Source organism: Chiroxiphia lanceolata, chromosome Z (assembly GCF_009829145.1).
Source record: "Chiroxiphia lanceolata isolate bChiLan1 chromosome Z, bChiLan1.pri, whole genome shotgun sequence".
Classification (NCBI taxonomy): Eukaryota; Metazoa; Chordata; class Aves; order Passeriformes; family Pipridae; genus Chiroxiphia; species Chiroxiphia lanceolata.
Genome location: NC_045671.1, coordinates 11,232,718 through 11,254,516, shown reverse-complemented (window position 1 = coordinate 11,254,516; position 21,799 = coordinate 11,232,718). Strand labels below are relative to the sequence as shown.

The window sequence follows — 21,799 nt, the reverse complement described above, 5'->3', positions numbered from 1 at the left end:
TTTGCTGAAAAAAATTGTTGAAGAGTGAGCCTGATGAATTACTTGTTGGCTGCTTTCAGCCAGCTGGATGATAACTTAGGAGAGATCCTGTGTTTGTAAGCCCAGTCTGCTATATAAGGTATAGGTGGTTTGGAAGTTGCCTTCAGGGGTTCATCTTTTGTCCTAACAGGAGGCATGTTTACTGCTGCATCGTGTTCAGGGGAAGCATTCACATTAGAGAAGCCTTTTGGTAAGTGTCATCCCTTGCCCTCGTCACACTGGACAATTTGGTTTTGTTTCAGAAATTTCATCGCAGCTGTCATTTATCCAATGGACATTATCCCTTTTGGGGAAAATCCATTGTGAACTTCTCCTAGTGCCCCTACACATGTTACTGTAAAGTTAAATTTTTGTTCTGATTTTCCATTTTAGTAGGCAGTGTTGTCTGTATCTTGCAGCACAGCACGAAGTCCAAAGACAGACCAGGTAATACTGTGCAGCAATCTGGTTGGGATTTCATCTGTCTTAACTGGTAGTTGTATGACTGTATGTTCTACCTTTTTTTTAATTTTCTATTCGTATTTAAACTTTATTTTTGGTACCTCTTATTAAGTAATCTTTTATATGTAAACTTTTGCAAATATAAGTTCATTATTATAAACTGTATGCATTTATAAATATACCCACCTCACTGTATCTATATTTAGAGATATTTACAATGCTTGTATATGACATATATCAAGAATATATGAGAAGCTCTTGAGAAGCTTGAAAAAGGTTTTGGCGTTTATACCATTAACAAAATGGCATCCCCATGCAGGGAAGAGGGAGGACATCCTACTCTTGCTGTGCTTTGAGGTTGACCAAGGTATGGCCTCACCTGCCAGACAGTCCCAGGAAGTGCTGATATCACCCGGGTTACAGCTGGGTTACAGCGGTGGCCTCACATGATGATTACCTAGTTGTGGGGATAAGCCAATCACTGGAAAATGGGTGTGGTTCTGAGGCAGAGGATCATGTCACCTTGAGGTGACCTGCAGCAGGCACCTGCCCTGTTCTGCCTCATGTGAAGCTGTCCTGACCCCAGAATCTAAAATAGGACAGTGGAAAACGGAGGCAAGATCTTTTCTTTAGACAAGAGAAGACCCAGTCAGCAGTTTCTATAGCCTGTTTGCAATTAGTATCTTCTGTGCAGATTTTTAACAGAAGTTTTTTGGTTTTTTTTTAGCTGTAGCCTCTGTGTGTTGATCACTTGTTTATAAACTTCTGTAAGATATTGAAGTAAATATATGGGAGAGCATGGAGATAAGTAGCAGCAACACAGGTTCCCACTGAAAAGAAATATTTTCCAAGTGCTCTAGTTTTCTCCTAAAAAGGTAATAAGCCTCAAAGATAGAAGAGCAGCAGTGATGTAATAGATCTGCACTGTGGTCAGGCTTTCAATACAATTTCATGAAATTTTTGTAAATTAACTAGAAACCCATAGTCTGTATGAAACTACTGTGCAGGATACCCCCGTCCTTGGAAAACCATTTACAACTGGTTATCAGTGAGGCACTATTGGAGCAAAAGGGCAGATTGAAACCAGCTGCCCAAGACTAACTCCTTGGTGTGGCAGCTAATCTGAATATCATTAGTGACATGGATAATGCTATACCACATATTTACTAGACAACAGTGAAAGGAGAGAGACTTCAGTTTACTGGAGAAGAGGAAGAAAAAGAAGTCATATTTATAGGTCATGTATTGTTTCTGATAAATAAAAAGTTGCTCAGTAGAAACAAGACCAAGGTGTTGCTCTTAAACACGGATACATAATTGCACAAATACAAGATTGAGGTAACAAGGATTCAAGAAGGTATTTGGTATAAGTAAGGGGTTCAGTGCTACACAAGAGGAACAGGAGCCAATACTGTCATCCTGCTGTGCAAAAAGTAAATACCGTGCCAGGATTTACAAGTAGGAGTATGGTCTGAGTTGTGCAAAGTGGTTCTCTTATTCCCTTCAATATTTGCAAGACCTCAACTAAAGTACTTTGTCTTTCTGAGGGCACAGTGTTTCACAAAAGATAGGCAGAGTCCGCAGAAGAGCAAGAAGAAGATTTAGAGGTCTGGAGAATGTGTCTTGTGAGAAAATGAATCAAGACTGACACATCTAAATAGGAGAAGACAAGGGTGATATATCTGAAGTGCTCAAAGTAGTGTCTCTTAGCTCTGCAGAGAGATGGGAGCAGTCTGTTGTTTTGTTGCTTTTAGGCTGCAAAAGTACTTGGATTAAGTTGCAGCAAGGAAGATACAGGTTAGATGATAAGAACATTTTATTATTAAAGATACTAAAACAGTAGCTTAAATTGCCTAAGGAGGTTTCAAAATTCCCCTAATTGGAGATTTTTAAGAGCAGTTTAAGCAAATCTTAGGAATGAAATTGGCATTGTTAATCCCTCCTTGGGGCTCTTAAATTGTCGTCTAAATGACATCCTGAAACCTGCTTTAGTCTATAATTTATTGAGAAGCTTTTGTGCATGCAACTATTAGGTTTTGGATTTGCTTAAACTGTTTCCTTTGAAAAGGGAGATATATCTCTGATATTTGTACAGTGCACACCAAAGCAATACAAGGCTACAGACTCTGGTCATCATAGAATGACTTGTAATTAGCATGTTGTGTTGGAATGTAACTGTAAAACTGTGAGTCTCTGGGCTATCAGTGATGGGGGGGGTAGTCTTGCCAGGTTGCCAGGTGCCCACCTAAACTGCTTTGTCACTACCCTCCTGAGCTGGACAGGAGAGAGAAAATAACAGAAGGCTCGTGGGTTGAGATAAGGACAGAGAGAGATCACTCACAATTACTATCAGGGGCAGTTTGGGTGAATTAATTTATTGCCTGTTAACACAAGACTAAAATGAAAAATAAGAACAAAGCTACAAAAAAAATTCTCCCTATCCCTTTCTGCCTCACAGGCTCAACTTCACTCTCAATTTCTCTATGTCTTCTCCCCAGGAAATACCGGGGGACAAGGAATGGGGGTTGTGGTCAATTCATCACACATGTACTGTTTTCTCCTCATGCTCTTCCCCTGCTCCAATGAAGGGTCCTTCCTACAAAAGGCAGGCCTTCTCCAATATGAGTCCTTCCCACAGGCTATAGTTCTTCATGAACTGCTCCAGTGTGGGTCCCTTCCACAGGATGCAGTCCTTCAGGCACAGGCTGCTCCAGTGTGGGTCCCTCTGATGGGGTCACAATCCTGCCAGTAAACCTGCTCCAGCGGGCTCCTCTCTCTACAGTTCCAAAAGCCCTACCAGGAGCCTGCTCTGTCACTGGCTTCTCACAGGTTCACAGCCTCCTTTAGGCATCCACCTTCTCTGTAGTGGGGTCCTGCATGGGCTGCGGGTGGGTCTCTGATCCCCCATGGATCTCCATGGATTGCAGGGGCACAGCTGCCTCACCATGGTCTTCCAATGCCTGGAACACCTCCTCCTCCTCCATCACTGACCTTGGTGCCTGCAGAGCTGTTCTTCTCACACATTCTCACTCCTCTTTCTGGCTGAAGGTGCTGAGGTTTTTTGTCCCCCCTTCATAAATACATTATCCCAGAGGCGCTGCCACCGTTGCCGATGGGTTCAACTGCATCCAGCAGTGGGTCTACCTTGGAGCCATCTGGCATTGGCTTTGTTGGACATGGGGAAGGCTTCTGGCAGCTGTTCACAGAGTAGCTCCTCTACTGCCAAACCCCTGCCATGCAAACTCAACACAACCACGTTTCAGAATTGCCTGGCATCATTAAAATTATCTTGGTTAACTTGAACTTTATTGGGAACTGTAGCAGTAACTGTTACAGGTGAAAATCAGTATGATCTTTACTAGAAATCAGCCATGATAACTTCTAATTTATCACTTTAATATGTTTTTGTCACTGTAGTCACAAACAAAATTTAAGTCAAGAATTACTGTTATCCATATCATGTTTGTGGGGCCTTTAGTGTTTGTTTACTCCCGGGGCACTGAGGAAGAGGTACTCAGATTAACTGGTTAGTAATGCTGTATCCCACTGAACTTAGGGGGTTCATGATGTCCAATCTGCTGTGAAATCTATTCATTAAAATTAATTTTTTTAGGTACTCCTTTAGAGTCTAACTAATAAGAATGTATTAATAGTATAGCCTTTGTGTGCCACTGCCTGATTTATTGGCAGCTGTAGTCTAGAACAAATTACAACAAGGCTAACAAATGCTTTATGCCAAAGAACTACAAAGCAAAAACTTTGCAAACCAGAGCAGTTTAGAGCAGACACTTCAGACAGCAGATGGAAGTGGGAAGCTATTTACAGTACACAGTGATGTTACACAACAGTTTTTGGAAGAAAATGTGGAAAAGAGTCTTTCATTAACTAAAACTGTAAAGGGAATTGTCTACATTACACAATGCTAAAAAGCAGAAAATATTAGCCCCTGTGGAGGGTTACATTAATGCAGTAATACTAATTTAAATGCTTAAGCTAACTGACTCAGAACCAGCTTGATAATATGTGAATGGCACTGATACTGACAAGTAGACAGACCTGAAACAGTTTGTGTTTCAGACACAAGAAATCTGAATATGATTTCAAAGCAACATTGTAAGCCAGGGGTGACACTGATGAGGTAAAGAGGTGCTTTATGGTTTAAAGGAAATGAGTTTTAAGAGACTCAGGTCTTTCGAAAGACACAGCCCTGGAAGCAGGGCAGCACCTGGCCTGCTAAAGAGCCTGAAGGGATAGTACAGCTATTGAATAGGATGTTTTAATATCTGGTTTTGCAAACAAATTCTGAATTCAGTTGCAAGTTATTTTTGTTTAAAAATTGCATAGTAGCTTATTTAAATAATTTTATAATTCTTTTAAGATTAAACTCTTTTCTTTCTAATACAAACTTCCATGTTTCTTTGTTACTTTCACAATATTATCCAAGTTCTTTCAGTATAACTTCTTTCAGTCCCCTTTGCAACCTCCTGGTGCATAGTGGAACAAATAAATTCATGACATATAAGAATAAGTATTAATGTAAAAAGTTGGGAAATTTTATTTGCTGAGGCATGGGGAATATTAAAGGATGTTTTGGTTTTCTTTTAATATTTGGGAGGTGTTTATTACTGTAATTTTTAACCAGAAATTTTAGCTAAAGTAGTTGAGATGCCAGGACATTCATTCTCATAGATTTTTAGAGAATCAGCTCCAGGTACTTACTTACTTTCATCTTGAGTAGAGCCTATATTTGTAATAATATATGTTACAGTTGATTTTCCCCACAAGAGTAAAAGTACTATGATACCAATTTTTTTCCAATTTGAAAGAAATCTGAATGGCTACTATGGAATCATTTCACTTCACATTGCCAAGTAGTTAACTGGTGTTAATATTAAATATTTATGAAAAATAAAATAGTTTCATTTCTTCTGTCAGTAATTCCATTCTTCATAAATAATACAGTGTTAACTGTAGTAGAGATCCTGGCTGTCTAGCATTGCAGATTAATGTCTTTCTGCCAGACTATGTCTTGCATTTTGCTCCCTGGTTCAATTAATATTTAATAAATCCTCAAAGAGTTCAAACAGGCTAAGTTGAGATACAAAAGTTGAGACTTGTCCATAACTCAGTAGTAATGGCATTGGTCAGTGTTTTGAGAGATTATCTGAGGGTCCCTGGACTTTTTAAGTGCCATTCCTGACCTAACCATGCCTACTTTTGATGGAGGCCTTGAAGGGGGGGGTGGGGGGTGTTCCTGTGAAGAGAGGTAAAGAATGGATGTACACAATTAGCTGTGTCTGACTTCATTTCTGCTGGTACATTCTGTGATAGGCATAGAGTGGTGTCAGGAGGAAAATTTCTCTAATTTAGAGAGGGAGGTTGTTTTCCTGCTGTATTGTAGAAAATTGACTCTAATGGACTCTTTAAATCTCAAGAAGAACTAGATTCCTATGTAAGGTTGTTGGGAATGAGATAAGCTAGTGATGAGGCCTAGAAATGGATTAAAAGCATTGAGTATTGTGAAAGTAGGACAAGCACTGTTGTGAATGTTTGGGAGGAACAGAGGAGGAGATACAAAAAGAGGTTTTTTAAAATTACATTCAAGTGGGATTTAGCAATTGCTACAAAAGACCAGTCCAGAAAGCCTGGGACATAGAAATGGATGTAGCTGAGAGATTTTATGCCTGCTAGAAACTGGGTAGTCCAACTGGGTAGTCTTGGAGTATGGAAGCTACAAGGCACCACCAGAAGGATTTCTGAAGGTTGGTAGTTCATAGTGAGGGGTGTTTTCATTTTTCATGTTGTGGAAAGAAGGGACAGTATGAAAGTGTTGTGTCAGGGCAATACAGCATTTTTGAAGGCAATGGAGAAACGTAGCTGGATTGTGCTCAAAGAAGCAGGGACAGGACATTCCAGGGCACCTCACATTCAAGTGTTCGTACATAATGAAGAAGATAAAATAAAGCATCATCAGAACAAGATGGACTTTCTTATAAAAAGGTGGAGATAACTATTTCACCAATGCCAGAGCTCTCCAGATGAGGCAAAGAAAACTTGTATTCAGGTTCTTGATCTGAATCAAGGAGCAGGAGGTCTTGAGCCTGTATTTTCTGTAATCTACTATTATGCTGTTTGAATATTTGGGAAAATGTGCTTTCTTGAACAGAACAAACTTGTAAACATCTTTGTTTTCCTTCTCCTTCAAAACTGAATCTATCAAAGAGCAATGAAATTGCTGCTTCAAGCTGCAGCCCTGCCAAAGGGTGTCGCTTCTCTACATCTGTTAACGATCTGTTCCTCCTGTGTCAGAACTCAGGTTTCTGCAGTATCCCAAAATCCAACCCTGAATGCTCCAGTGCCAGAGTCTTGAAACATTGTCCTTTGCAGTATACAAACTGACAGGTCAGTGTGCAGCAAAATACACTATTCACTGTCACAGAATCACAGATTCAGTTAGGTTGGAAAAGACCTCTGAGATCATCAAATCCAACCTGTGACCAAACACCACCTTGTCAACCAGACCATGGCACGAAGTGCCACATCCAGTGTTTCCTTAAACACCTCCAAGGACAGTGACTTCACCACCTCCCTGGGCAGCCCATTCCAGTGTCTATTCACTCCTTCTGTAAAGAAATTTTTCCTAATGTTCAACCTAAACCTCCCCTGATGCAGCTTAAGATTATGTCCTCTCATCCTGTCGCTGGCTGCCTGGGAGAAGAGGCCAACCCCCACCTGGCTACAGCCTCCTTTCAGGTAATTGTAGAGAGTGATAAGGTCATCCCTGAGCCTCCTCTTCTCCAGGCTAAAGAATCCCAGCTTTTTCAGCCACTTGTCATAGGACTTGTGCTGCAGACCCTTCAACAGCTTCATTGCCCTTCTCTGTCACTGCTGAGCAGATCCTGAAAACAAAGGAGTGATGAACATCTGGTTGCTCTTTTCTGATTCCTGAAAAAAATTAATTAACAAGTTCAGACCAGAACTTGGGAATGCTCCAGAAGGAGAAGAAAAACAACTTTTTTCCTCCATTTTGCTGTTCCTGCAGTGCAAGGTCAGCTAAGCAGCAGGATCCTCAGCTGAATTACAGGCTAATGCCAGAAACCAGGAATATAGGACGAAAAAATTAGTCTGGAGTTTAGGCACTGATCTCACATGAAAGAATCGTCTGTCTCCTTTCAACTGATTTCTTATAGGTGCAAGAGGTAGTGTTGACTTGATTCAGTGTCAATGACTGTATGGGAGATTTCAGATACGGTATGATCACAAGTATAATGACTTTGGGATAAGTGACTTCAAGGCACCCACCACTTTCTTTATTGGTGTTTGATGTGAAGTAAGAAGGAGTATTAACCTTGAATAGGTTCCAACTAAAGACTGTTTTCGTTATACATTACTTTTAATACAGAAAGAAATTACACCCTTAAGCTTTTATTTCCTTTCCCTGTCCTCCCATTCACTATCACTGTGTCGTGCCAATACAGCTGCTTTTTTCGGCAGTCGTATAAGCTGAGTCACTGAGATGACTTAGGCTTTAATAAAAATTGTAGCTTATTTTTTAGTGCAAACTATTTCCGTGATTGTCTCACAGACCCGTAAGCAGCTGGATCCACCCAACTGAATAAGTAGGGAACTGCAGTATGGAAGGGGAGTAAGTCTAGTTAGGAAAGTTTCCTGAGATAGCCATATTGGTGTATTGTCAGTGTGTTGTTGAATTACACCCCTAGCATTTGGAAGAGAGGTCAGTGTAAGCTGCCCTCCTTGTATAAGTGCTGTCTGCATTGAGGACTGTGACCTCATTAGCTGGGAAGCTGCTGCCTTCGTTGTGACTGCTGATAATGAATGGTGCTTGACACAAACTTGGAATTTTTGTTTTCTCTATATGAGAAATCACAACTTTATATGTACTACATGTCCAAAGATAGGTAGATACAGTCTAGAGTATGGGCTAGAACCTACCAATAGGAGAAAAATGTTGCTGGATCTGTAGAACTTCATCCCCCCACATACCGCCATTGCCATTTTTTCCACCTGATCTTAAAACTTTCTTTTTCTGACTGTGGGAAGACCAGTAGCCACAGCTTAAGAATCGACGTCATGTCCACAGATTTTTTACTTCTCAGACTTTGGTCATGCTATCCCATTGCATGGGGATCCTACTGCTACTTGAGAAAAGTTGCTGTTTGTGTATTTAGCTAATTTTAATCTTCTCAGGAAAATCTCTCTTTGATTCCCACAAATAACAACTAACTATTTCCAGCTCATGGAGAAGTGTGTTTTCTGTAATTCTGGAGGCAGATAGTTGAGCCAAAGGTTACCCAGGCTTAGAAACTCTTCAGTTGTGTGATGGACCTTTTTTTACAAATCTTGCCTAGTAACTCCATGGAAGTCTGGTTATGTTATCACAGTTGTACTGGGAATTGTAGTGTGAACTGTCTTCATTCAAACAGGCTTGAGGAATCTTGTTGCAGGTAACAACCAATACTCGTGAGTACCTCAAAAATATGTTTACTGTATTTCCTCTCTTGTGTTTTGCTTTTCAGCTCACTGCTGTTAATGGACTGGTGCTTACTAGGTTCAACAACTGCGTAGGGTCAGCCTTGATGGGTACAAAGAACATCTATTTCAACAGACATATTTTAATAATCCTTTAAGGCAGTAAAAAACTAGTTTTTCATTGGTTTTGACATTATTACGTTGATGCTAACTTTTAGCTACATCCTCATCACTGAATCAAAACTTCACGGGGGTTATCCTAGTGTTTTCCTGAAACAAGGTGCTTTAAACAGATTGGGTTTAAGTGCTATTGCATAAGATTTCAAACCATCTCCACCTCCTGTCTTGTTATTTCACTGATTTGTTCAAGGAGATAAAATAATAACAAATAGCTCTGCAAAAAGAAAAGTGGTTGGTTTTAGTTCTTTAACTGAGTCATTGCAGGTTCGTGTGAGTGCTGTAAATGATGCTACAGAGAAGATAGGAATATCTGGAGCTGATTGGTCAGGATGATGAAATTAGTAAAAGAACTGTACCATATAAACTGACAACTGTTCAGCTGTTCAGTGTCACCAAAAAAAGACTGGAAGAAAATGATCCACTACAACAAAACAGGAAGCTTTGTTTTTTCATATCTTGATTCTGTAATTTATAAGTAGGTTGGAAGTTATTCTAACAGTCTCTGTCTGTACAGAGAAATTCCTTTGGAAGATAGATGTCCATTACGTGTGCTGACCCCCTTCTCAGTTTTAGGTTTGGAGTAACTCTGTGTGTTAAAATCATGTGCCCTATTTTGGTTTATACCTCTACCATGCTTTAGGTGTTTTACTCTGTTCCAATCCAAATAAGGAAAAAGTTAATATTATACTGAGTTTTATGAGAATAGCTTCAGACTGGTATAACTAGAATGATTGCCTCTCCCTTGCTCAAAATGTCTAGTCTCTTTCCTAACTAATAATCTCAATCCTGTTGGGCTGCCAGAATGAAATAAGCACCTATATTGTTTAATCAGCCTCTTGAATGTGGAGCAGTCAGTGTCCAATGACTGATGACTGACACCTCATTAACTCCCATATAAACTGCCTCATGGGAAAAATTAGAGAGATTAAATCAATGAATTAAGGAATTTGTTGCCATTTATTCACTTTTTATTTCAGCTACAGAATTTTAACAGAGTTTTTCCTTCCTGCTAGCATAGGCCCTAGTGAGGGTTAAGATGAATCAAGAAACCTTTTTGTAAATCAGTGTCATGCTACAAACCATTTAGTCAGTTTTGATATAGCACTGATAGATTTAAAACTGTCTCTGTGCTACTTTGTTCTGCTGCTTTCCTCATGGGAAACCTCCCGTGTTTATCTTGGTGGGAGGCTAATTTTCTATCCACCCTGAAACTCAGGTCCAGGCGTCCTAGTTGGCAGAGTGGGTTTTTAATCTGGCAGTGCAATCCTGCTAAACTGCAGAGTAGCATAAGAGTTAGCTCTTGGCTTTGGGCTGGGAGCCCAAAGCCTGCATGAGCATTTCCCAGTACTTGGGACACAAACACAATGCAGGGCAGCAGCATGTGTGTCACTGCAGCCACTGGCCTGCCAAGCGCAGCGTTCTGTGTGGGGCAGATGACGTACATGCCCCTCTCTCTCTCTCTTTTGTTTCCAGTTGCCTCGGCTCCCAGCTGTGCTGGAGGGATTTGCCTGAAGAAGTCAGTCATGTTCTTCTTTAGAGAATCTATTAATGCAAACATTCTCGAGCATTTCACAAAGCAGATATCTTACCATGTAATACTTAAACTGAAATCAAATGACGTGACTTGCACTGAAACTCTCTTCTGTGTTGCCTAAAATAGACCATCAAAGTTAAAAATACATACACAAGACTCTGTGTTAATTTTACAGTAAAGCAAAGGCTCTTTGTGTAGCTGGTTGGACAATTCAACAGGCAACCTACACAATACAGTAAACCATGTCATGACATCAAAAAATTAAGATTGCAGGTGCACTGCAAAGTGCATTGGAAAGTGCAGTTTGTTCAAAAGCCCGGTTAGAGCTGAACACAGAGATCCCCTGGAGGCATACCAAATTAATACTGATTTACAGGTATGCTTTCTGCTAGAAAACTATTAACTTATGTAATCTTAAGTCAATCTCTAAAGCTTAAAAATACCCTAACACTGTTGCAACTGACCAAAAGTCAGCAATGATAAATTAGGTCAGAAGAATGTATATTTAAAAACTGCATTGTTCTTTAAAAAAAACAAACAACCAAACAAAACAAAAACAAAAACAAAAACAAAAAAACCCCCACCACCATATCCTGGTTACTCTTAGAAGCCAAATCATTCTATTCTGAAGATTTTTGTTTGTTGTCACAATTTTTCACCAAATATTTTTATAAGAAAAAACTGATACTCTTCTTAATGTAAATATATTAACTTTTAATAGAAAAAGGGCTTTTCATAAGCTTTTTAGAAGGGACCAGTACTAGTAAAGTTTCATCTTGTTCATGTCCACGAGTGGTTTCAAATATACATTGTTGTTTCTGTATTACATCCTGTAATCCTTTCAGCTCCCACAGAAATTGGACATGATCTAGCAGGCAGAAGGCATTAAGTGTAGGTGTAGTTCTGTTGAATTCAATGTAAGAACACAGACAAGCCAAATTTTTTTGGCAGAATCAGGCTTTGCTGGATCAGAATAGGTCACAGGATCTAACAAAGAACAGCTGAAGTTTAGATTTCATCAGCTGGTTCTAAATTTGATTTTGTTAAACCACAGCAAATCCAAAATGGAAAAGAATACTAAAGCTCTTCTTGAGCTATAGGGAGCGCTTTAAGTCATAAGCACAATTTATTCATAAGGGTTACTGAAGTTCTGAGTTGTATTAATGATATTAAGTTCAAGAAAATATATTTTCTTTGAAAAAAATTCTTAATTTTCTCTTTAGAGTTCTGTTTAAAACAGCAAGTGTTTAGAAATGGATTAAAATGCACCCTAAATCTCCAAAGACTATAGTGTTTCTTTAGAGGTGTTTCCAGAAGATCTCTGGAGAGAGCAATTTGCTGCATTTGCTGCATTTACTTCTGCTAGGTTAATTCTTGATGATGAAAGAAATAGTAAAATCTCACAGAGTACAGTGACCAACAATTGTCATGAAGGTAAGTAAGGATGAGAAGGAGGTGATCATATACAGCAGTTTGGGTCACACAGTAGCTTAGAGCCCTTCATTCAGGGTGTTAGGCACAGTTAGTTACAAACCAGTAGGTAGCAAACGGTGAGTAATGAAGGTAATTTTTACAGAGTGGAGTGTATCAGTGACACTGAGAAGTGCTGAGGCTTCAGAGACAACAAGCAGCTCAGGTGCTGTCAGTTGGATGCTATAGATTAGCATGAGATCTCAACAAGCTTGCCTCCATAACAGGGTAATTGGGTTTAAAATATCTCTGTACACCAGTACAGAATGCATCCTTGCTCATTCAGTGTGCTCCTACATTTTGTGGATGCTGGAGAAATAGAAGGGTGCAGTATTTGTGAGAGAGCCTTTTAAAAATTGTTAAAAGCCTTTTCCTCTGGAAGCTAAAGTCATAGGATCAGATCACCAGAAGATAAAACCAGAAAATGCCATATTAATAGTTAACAACCTTCTTTCATTTCTGCTCAGGATTCTCCCGCAAAGGTGAGTTATCAGGGATGATGTCTAAGTAAGGATTTATGGTAGGCATCTACAGGGAGAAGCAGGGCACAAGCTGAAAATTTACATGACATATTCTTTGTGCCAATTGACAGGGGAAAAGCCGCAACACTGCACTTCAGCCAGAAGATTTGGAGTTGAAGGTTTCTGAAATCAGCAGAGACTGCTTGAGAACAGCACGTGGTAAAATCACAGTTACTTCTTTTCTTTCTCTGGATAAAACAAATGATCTTGAGTTACTTGATTAAGTGGATGAAATGTATTAGCCTCAGATGTGGAAATGGTACTGGATGTTCTGATTTTTCCTTTTGTCCTTGAATTCTGTGTCTGCAAATTACTTGGGGTTTGCTTGTGTAATATGAAGTAGGATAAGTGGAGTGGTTGGATAGAGCGCTACTGTGAGTATCCCATTAGAAACTTAAGCTTTGGACAAACTACTGCTTCCATAAAACTCATATTAGCCTAGAGTTATAGAATATTTCTGTATCATATTGTTACCAAAAATGTATATAATATTTGAACTGAGTTTTAAATGCAACATTAGTCCAGAAAATTAATTCCCAGTGTTTTAAATTAAACTGCGAGGCAGGTGCATAATTTAAGTATGGGAATAAACAACCTAGATGTTAGTAAATATCCAGTAGGTTTTATGTTTAATGAAAAGAGACACAAGAGTTGAAAGACTTCAATGGAAGCACTTGCAAAAACACTTCAGAGTTTGTTAAGAAGCAGACTTCAGATCAAGTCCACTTAAAAAAAAATAGTTGCAAGTACATTTTATTTCATATAATAAAACTCCCTGTAGCCTTCAACTAGATGTGTTAGTTCACTGTTTGCGTTTTTTTTTCTTTCAGGCAAACACAGTGCTACATCTCTATGTGTAGGTAATGTCTAAGTGTTTTCCTCAGGTTTATGGATTGAAGGCAACCAAGAAAAGCCTGAAAAGTCAACTGAAAACCTTGCATTATTTTAGAAACTAGCATCACTAGGAAAAAAAGGGGTTTTTTTGCAATAATCTGTTCTCAAAAAAGCTGTGCATGTTTGCTTGGCACTTTCATTTTGATGTAAATGTGTATAAATTTGTGGGGTTTCTGAGAATTTTGTTCCTTGAATAGAAGAAACAAACCTGGGTTTATAACTTAAATTATATATGTGAGAAATAAGATATTTCAATTAAAAAAAAAAACCAAACAAACATTTGCTTTTAAAGTTGCGGAAGATTTTTGAAGGAGTTGAAATGCTGAGTTGATAAATATCTGGGCTAAAGCCAATCTTTGTAAGACAATACCAGATCTGAGAACCACAAAACCAAGAGTGTTTTAGACACAGTGACAGAAAGCCAGGCTGCTAATACAAAATATACTACTTACAGATCTGAGAACAGTGCCCCAAATTGCTAACACACAGCAACACACAGAGTCGGGTTTCAACATTGTTCTTCATTTCATAAAAGTATACAGATTTCAGTAGATGTTTAACTTTTCTCCAGCATTGATTTGCACAGTTATAAATCACTTGCAATTTGGTTTTTTCACAAGGTTTTACCTAAGATTTCCTTTTGCAAATGATTTGGTGAGTTCCCAAGCCATCTACTAATGCTGGGTAATGGGGAATCTCCATCACATAATTGTGTGGAAGTGGTATAATAGCGAGCATGTAATTATAAAATATCTTCGTTTTCAGATATTACAAGATGACTCAAGAATGTTGTGTATATAAAAGCTGTATTAAAAGGGAGGCTACAAGAAAAAGATGCAGACAGCTATGCATTGGCCAGAGTAATTTAGAAAATGTGTAGAACTTTAGAACAGTTCTTTTAAGCTGAAGAAAAATACAAAATAAAGGGAAAGTAGAACGAAATGCTGAAGGCATTTAAGCTAGACTAACTGATACCTGTCTATGTAGAAGTACGGTAAATCTCATCTAACTTCAATAAACATCTTTTCTGTACAGATAGGAAACTGTGGGATTGAAAAGTTGGATTTAGAAAAGGTTTTGTAGGGCTGTACCTCAGTAGATAATAACACTAGCAATGAAAGGAAAGCTCTTGTATAGGAGAGGGTTAGCTCTGAAATTCCTCAGGATGAGTGTTGGATCTGAATCCTTAATACTTATTTGAATCAACAAGTATTTGGATAACAAAAATTGCTGTTTCAGCCAGAAGCTCATTAGTTGGAAACGCAGGCAAATTACTTTGGCAAGTACAACTCTAGGAGCATTGGCCTGATGTAGCTGAATTATTTCTAGCAAAATTAGAGAAGTGTTAATGATGTTACTCAAAGTTTTAGTGAGCACAGCAAAGTAATTTGTAAAGTTCTACTGATTCGTATTCAAACAACATGAATTAAAATTGGAGGAGGTGCAAAGAAAGGTTCTATTCTTACTATTTTAGTAGCTTTTCTTACAAGAAGATGTCACAAAAGTCTGAGCAAGGAATGAAATCATAGAATGGTTTGTGTGGGAAGGGGCATTTAAAGATCACATCCCTCTTTACCATAGACAGAACGTCAAAGCTCCATCCATCCGTCTGCTCTTTGAGGGGGTGTATTGTATCTCTCCATAACATTGTACAGTGCAGAAAGAATGCCAGGAGGAGGCTGTAACACTAAGGACAGAGAGGAAAAGAAAATGCAAAACTCTGATCTGAACCACAAACAAGTAATTGTAAAATAGAGAATAAACTTTAGTGGGAAATTGGAAGATGATTCTTTTCCATTAAAGCAATTAGAGACCAGATCATCTCTCAGTAACAACAGTCAGAGCCAAAGAAGCAGCTACTTTAAAAATGTATCTAGATTAGCTAATTAAGAGGCTTATGCAATATGGTTATTCATACTAGCAGGTGGCTTGGCTGAATCCAGTGGTTTTGTCCAGCCACTGCTCCCAGTTGTTATCTCTGTAAGGGTGGATCTGTAGAGAAGACTGTGGATGACAGATTGTTGATATATTGCAGATCTACCTTAACTCAAAAATGATTTTTTGAAGGCTGAACCATGATGCCAGTGTCAGCTCTTTGGAATTGTCAGCTATTATTTTGGTTGCCTGCAGCACATACTTTCATTGAAGGTCTAGGCAGTGGTCAGAACTGATTTTTGTATGCAGGGGTATTAAATTTTCTCACTTAGGAGCTTTTGGCGTATCAGTGAGGAATATGAAAGGCTTAATTATGCCTCTGTGAAGCTGAAGTGCTGCCTGTGGTAGGAAGAAAATGTTTTATGGCAGCTGGGGAGGCTGTGGTGCTCTCAAGCACTGTGGTTACAATGGCTGGGCAGCACCAAGCTGACCTACAATAGCAGGACAGGTCTGGCCAATGTTCCTCCTGCTTTTCTGACTGTCCTTCCCAATGTATGCAAGTGAAGGGGTTTTCTTGGGATAAAATGGCAGGAAAGGGAAAAGGCAAAGGGGTGTAATCCCACCCTTCAGATGCCTCTTCATAGTCACTGTTGCCCATTCTCGTGGTAACTGTTGCTGAGTTTATAAAGCCCTGTTTTATTGACCTCTTGCTTAGGTTAGTACAGGTTACCACACTGATAAGTGGGGCAATTGCCTTGAACTTGCACTTTTTTTTCTACGCACTATTGCTTTTCTTTCATGTGTTAACCCCTGCTAAAGGTTTTGGGAGCTTTGCTTAGAGAATGTGTCTCTTTAACTGCAAAACTAAATAGGGAACTGTGAAGGAAAAATGTTATATGTGTTACTGTGGCCCAGCTCAGTACAGTGGAGATAAGCTTTTCACATTGTTCTCTTAGTTTCTTACCCCATTTTTTTATCAGGCATCCAATAACATTCCTGACTGTGTCCAATGCCAGGGAAATCTGCAATGTGCACTCAAGTGGGAGTAGCAATTACAGAAACGCTCCTGGTGTTTATGCATTTCCCACAGAGCTCTTGGATCCCTTGTGTAATAATCTTTTTCAATAAAGAAAACTGTATAAGCATTAATCATAAAACATATCAGTACCCTATATTTTGGTGGGTCAGGCAGCTTGCCTGGCTTCTGCAGAATCCAGTTTGACATTTTTTTGGCATTGGGAAGGCCAGGAAGTGTTGGATTGGGTGAGTGTACTGTGTCTACCTGGGGTGGAGTTAGCTTTCCACATAGCAACCCCTCACAGTGCTGTGCTGTGTGCTGGGAGCCAGAAAGGTGCTGGTAACACACCGGTGTGTTGGGCACTGCTGGGCAGGCTCACACAGCATCAAGGCTGTGTCTGCAACATCCCCACTCAAGGGCCAGTACACTGGGGGTGGGCAAGATCTGGAGAGGGGACACAGCCAGGGCAGCTGAGCCAAGATAACCAAAGAGACATTCTATACCAGGGTGTCTGCTTGGCAATACAAGCTAAGGGAAAGGAGGAGAGGAAGGAGCAGCAATTATTAAGGCATTTGTGTTCCAGAGTAACCTCTAAGCACAGTGAGGACCTGCTTCCTGGGATGTAACCGGGCATCAACTGCTGATAGGAAGTAGAGAATTAATCTTTTTGTTTTCTTTTGCTTCTGTGTGCAGCCTTTGCTTTTGCTTTACTAAACTCCTGAAGTTACTGGCTTATTTTAACTAGAAAGCCTGGTGAGAATACATCCATATGCATTTTATTCAAGTAGCTGAACTGGTTTTTTTCTCTGTTATGTCCATTCATGAACTCTTAGGGAAGTGTAGCCTAGCACAGTTTGAATTTAGAGTGATCAGTCATGCCACTGACTATAGGCTATGTTTGATGCTGTGGCTGAGTTCAGCTGGCAAATGCTTCTGTAAAAATGCTTCTGTTCACCCACTCCTCCTTTCACTTCTTTAATCCTACCTACCTGTGAGCACTATCGCCTTTGCATTGTCTTTGGTGCTCACTGTACCTCTTATGAAGCTGATTTAACTTGCTAACCTGACAGAAGGTCTTTGTCAGGGTAGTTTGTCTGTGTGGATCTCGTCTGGCACATGGAGAAGTGGGAGGATATGTCTCAGCTGGCACATGGAGAAGTGGGAGGACATGTCCAGGAGCAAGGAGGGTGAGGGAGGTGAAGCCTCCCCACTTCATTGGTCCACTCTTCCATGTTGTCGAGGTGCCTCAGCTGTAATTTCAAACACAAAATATGCTACCCAGCAAGAAACTAGTTGGAGACAAAGGTCTGTCATGGTGTCGGAGAGATACGTGTTCACAATGTGTGTCAGGGCACAGCCCACATTGCCCAATTAAACCTGGTGAAGGTAGTCAGGTTCAGCCATGACTCCAGATGGCCAGACAAGTCCATAGGGATGAGGTAGGTTGGGAATAAGGCCAGGAGCTCAGTTCAAGGCTCAGCTCAGGGTCCAGATGAATGGGGTGTCTGGGCAGCGCAGGCATGGCTGCAGCACAGCTCAGGTGGGGCCAGTACGAAGCCCTTGGCCTAAAAGCCACTGCAGAGCAAAACGGGGGAGAGCACTCACAGATGGTTCCTTGCAGACCTTTCTGGAAGAGCTATTTTTAAGGCTGGACATTTGCACCATTATTGAAGCTGATCCTGAAATCAGGCACCCAAAAACCCTGCCAGTGGGAAGGTAGAAAGGGAGTGCTCAGAGCTCTGGAAGCTTTCAGAGAACATGTATTAGGTCAGAGCTGGAACTGCAGTGAAGTAACAAATATTTTGATGGGCTGGGGGGCAGAGTGTGCCATACATTTTATCCCCCAGTACCTACAGTATCTGATTTTTCTATTATCCGTAGTGTAGATAGAGACTCAAATAGTACAATAACTAAACACCATTTAATTTCTCCAGAAACAAAATAATTGGTGTATTTGGAAAAAGATAGTCACTTTCTTACCGTTGGATTTACCCATAGCATTTATGGTATCTTCTTTCACACCGAGTAAACAGAAAATTCCCGTAGATGAGCTGCACTGTGCATTCACAGTATGAAGTCTTGTACTCTGCTGTGTATCAGCTCTGAGAGTAAAAGGTAGACTATAGGATACAGGATCTTCCCTTTCACATATGCATTAACGAGCCTTAAGCAAACATTTGTAGCAGTTCATATGGGACTGTGGTTCTATTTCAGATTCATAAAGCCTTTGAAAAGATCACATGTATAAAACAAGAAAACGCATAACTTTAATAAATTCTGCTTCTATCTTTCACTCAATTAACATATACAGGACAATGACATGGTTAATGAATAATTCATTATGACATTTAAAGAAAAACATGGTCTAAAACCAGCTTACATTGAAAAGGTTCTGGCCTTACAAGAAGAATGTACTTGTCATCATAATACAGTGGAATTATTCTCTTAAGTAAACTAAAATATTATATTTGGTCTTTTGAAATGTCTTTGGGTGATCAGAGCTCTCTATTGGCTTCATTTTACAGAATATTTTCTTATATTTATTCTGTTTTAACATATTAAAACTGTATTTGGTCCACATTAAAGACGAGCAAAGTTTTCAAATCCCACTGTCATCACTTAGTAAATAATTATGTGACTGTCCATCAACAGTCTTGACCTAGTCTTAGAGAATATCCCTGATGTTAATCTTCCTTCATACTGCCTGCCATCCTGAGTCAGTAAGATTGTTTCCAGAACAACGTTCTCTTCCAGTATCCTGCAAGGATACGGACAAGGCCAGATAGTGATGGGAGAATGAAAAGATTATACTTGAGTCATTCGTTACAGCCTACGTGCATAGCTGATGAATCTTTTTTCACTAAGTAAGAAAACAACTAATTTTTCTGTTACACAAGAATAAAATGAAAATATGTCTATAAGAAAGATATATTTCAGAGGTTTCATAATTTTTTTTAAGTTTATGTGTCTCTTTTAAAATGATATTTAAGTAGAAATAATATGTAAATGTGTGTAGTTAAAAAGAATTCCCTTCTATCTATACTTTCCTATACAAACTATGGTCTTGCTTTAGTCACTCATATCTGTTTTAGGACTATGTCACCTGCTAGAGGTAGAACAGTTATACTAGATTAGCAGTGACTTCTATCTGACTCTATCAGACAATTTAAATGAAACTTAAAACACAGATCTACTTTTCTGTTATGCTTCCAAAGATGAAAATATACTTATCTCTTCAAATTCTGTTGCTGTGCATGAGATTTGAATGTATAGGCAAAGGTAGCTTTTGTTATTCTGAGTCTTGTAAGACTCTTGCAAAACTTAAATTTGCAAGATGTCCTGAGTGTGGTGAAGATGTCTGCCTCCATTTCCATAGGAACACCTCTGATTAGAGGTATTCTAACCTGTAAGTGTTTTTCCACAATCTTCTTTCTGTTCCTGTTTCCTTCTCATGTAAGTAACAATCAAAGGTTTTTGTTCGTTGTCTTTCATTGTCTAGCTCAACTCTCTCCATTCTACAGCAATGAAATAATTTTTTCTCCCTTTGAAGTACAAAGTTTTTGATTTTGCTTTTGTCAGTTAGGATCAAATCTTTCATAACCTTTATATACCCTTTCTAAACCGATTGCAAATACCTACTGATTGCTGCCATGCCCTAAATTGACAATCAAATTTGACATGAATTTATTGTGGTACTCAATACCTTTTTTTGCCTCAGTGTTCACAAGCAAGTGCTCCAGCCACACCACCCAAGTTGCAAAAGGCAAAAGTAGGCACAGGGAGAATGAAGAACCACCTGCTGTAGGAGATCAGGTTCAAGAACATCTTTGAAACCTAAAGGTGCACAAGTCCGTGGGCCCTGTGGAGATGCAGAGGAAACTTGCAGATGACGTGGCTAAGCGACTCTCCATCACATTTGAGAAGTCATGGAAGTCCATTGAAGTTCCCACTGATTGGAAAAAAGAGAAATATAACCCAAAGGGGGAAGAAAAGGAGGAGCCTGGGAACTACAGGCCGGCCAGTCTCACCTTGGTGTCCAGCAAGATCATGGAGCAGATTCCTCTGGAAACTATGCTAAGGCACATGGAAAAGAAGGGAGGGATTTGTGACAAGCCAACATGGCTTCACTAAGAGCAAATCATACTTTATGTGCTGTGATGGGGTTACAGTGTTGGTGCAAAAGGCAAGAGTAACTGGCAAATCATCATCTACCTGGACCTATGCAAAGCATTGGACACTGACACACACAACATCGTCTCAAAACTGGAGAGGAATGGTTTTGTTGGATGGACCATTCAGTGGATAAGAAATTGGCAGAATCAACAGCTCAATGTCCAAGTGGAGACCACTGATGAGTGGTGTCCCTCAGGGGTCAGTATTGGGGCCAGAGCTGTTTAACATCTTTGTTGGTGGCATGACCAATGGGATCGAGGGCACTCTCAGCAGGTTTGCTTATGACACCAAGCTGTGTGATGTGGTCAACACACTGGGAGGAAGGGATGCCGTCCAGAGACCTGGGCAGGCTTCAGGGGTGGGCTATGTGAACATCATGAAGTTCAGCAAGGCCAAGTGCAAGATCCTCCACCTGGATCAGAAGAATTCCATGCTCAAATACAGATTGGGCAGAGAATTAATTGAGGTCAGCCCTGAGGAGAAGGACTTTGAGGTGCTGGTGGATGAGAGGCTGGACGTGACCCAGCAATGTGTGCTGCATGACAAGCAGTATGGCCAGCAGATTAAGGGAAGTAGTTCTTCCCCTCTGTTCTGCTGGCATGAGACCCTGCTTGTAGTTCTGCATCCAGCTCTCTGGGTCCCCTGCATAAGAAGGACATGGACCTTCCAGAGTGAGTCCAGAAGCAGCCACTAAGATATTTAGAGGGATGGAGCACCTATCTTACGAAGAAAGGCTGAGAGATTTGGGGTTTTTCAGCTGAGAGTAGAGACGGTTCCAGGAAGACCTTATGGCACCTTTCAGTACCTAAAGGGGCTACAAGAAAACTGGAGAAGGACTTTTCACAAGGGCTTGTAATGACAGAACAAGGAAGAATGGCTTCAAACTGAAAGAGGGTGACTTCACATTAGATATTAAGTGGGTGGTGAGGCTCTATAACAGGTTACCCAGAGAAGCTGTGGATGCCCCATCACTGGAAGTGTTCAAGGCCAGGTTGGGCAAGGCTTTGAGCAATCTGGTCTAGTGGAAGGTGTCCCTGTCCATGGCGTTGGAATGGGATGGTCTATGAGCAGCAACCCTTGCTATGTCTGCCGCTGTTCTTCTTTTCTGTATGTAAGTATGAGTTGTCCCAGTTCTAAATTTTATTGGGTGATATATAGAGGACT

The 21,799-nt window shown here is 40.0% G+C and overlaps 1 protein-coding gene across 5 annotated transcripts in view; it reads left to right on the top strand.

The window, feature by feature from the left end:
• The window catches only part of PRLR (prolactin receptor), a 153,086-nt gene that overhangs the window by 74,119 nt on the left and 57,168 nt on the right, over positions 1-21,799 (top strand). For 2 of the 5 annotated variants that reach the window (XM_032676670.1, XM_032676672.1), the window contains 2 exons: positions 12,747-12,834; positions 13,506-13,535. The gene's annotated coding sequence lies outside the window, so the exon portion shown is untranslated. Of the gene's footprint in view, positions 1-169; positions 230-1,217; positions 1,356-12,746; positions 12,835-13,505; positions 13,536-21,799 lie in introns of those variants that run through there. The other 3 variants (XM_032676674.1, XM_032676669.1, XM_032676675.1) reach the window with 3 other exon arrangements.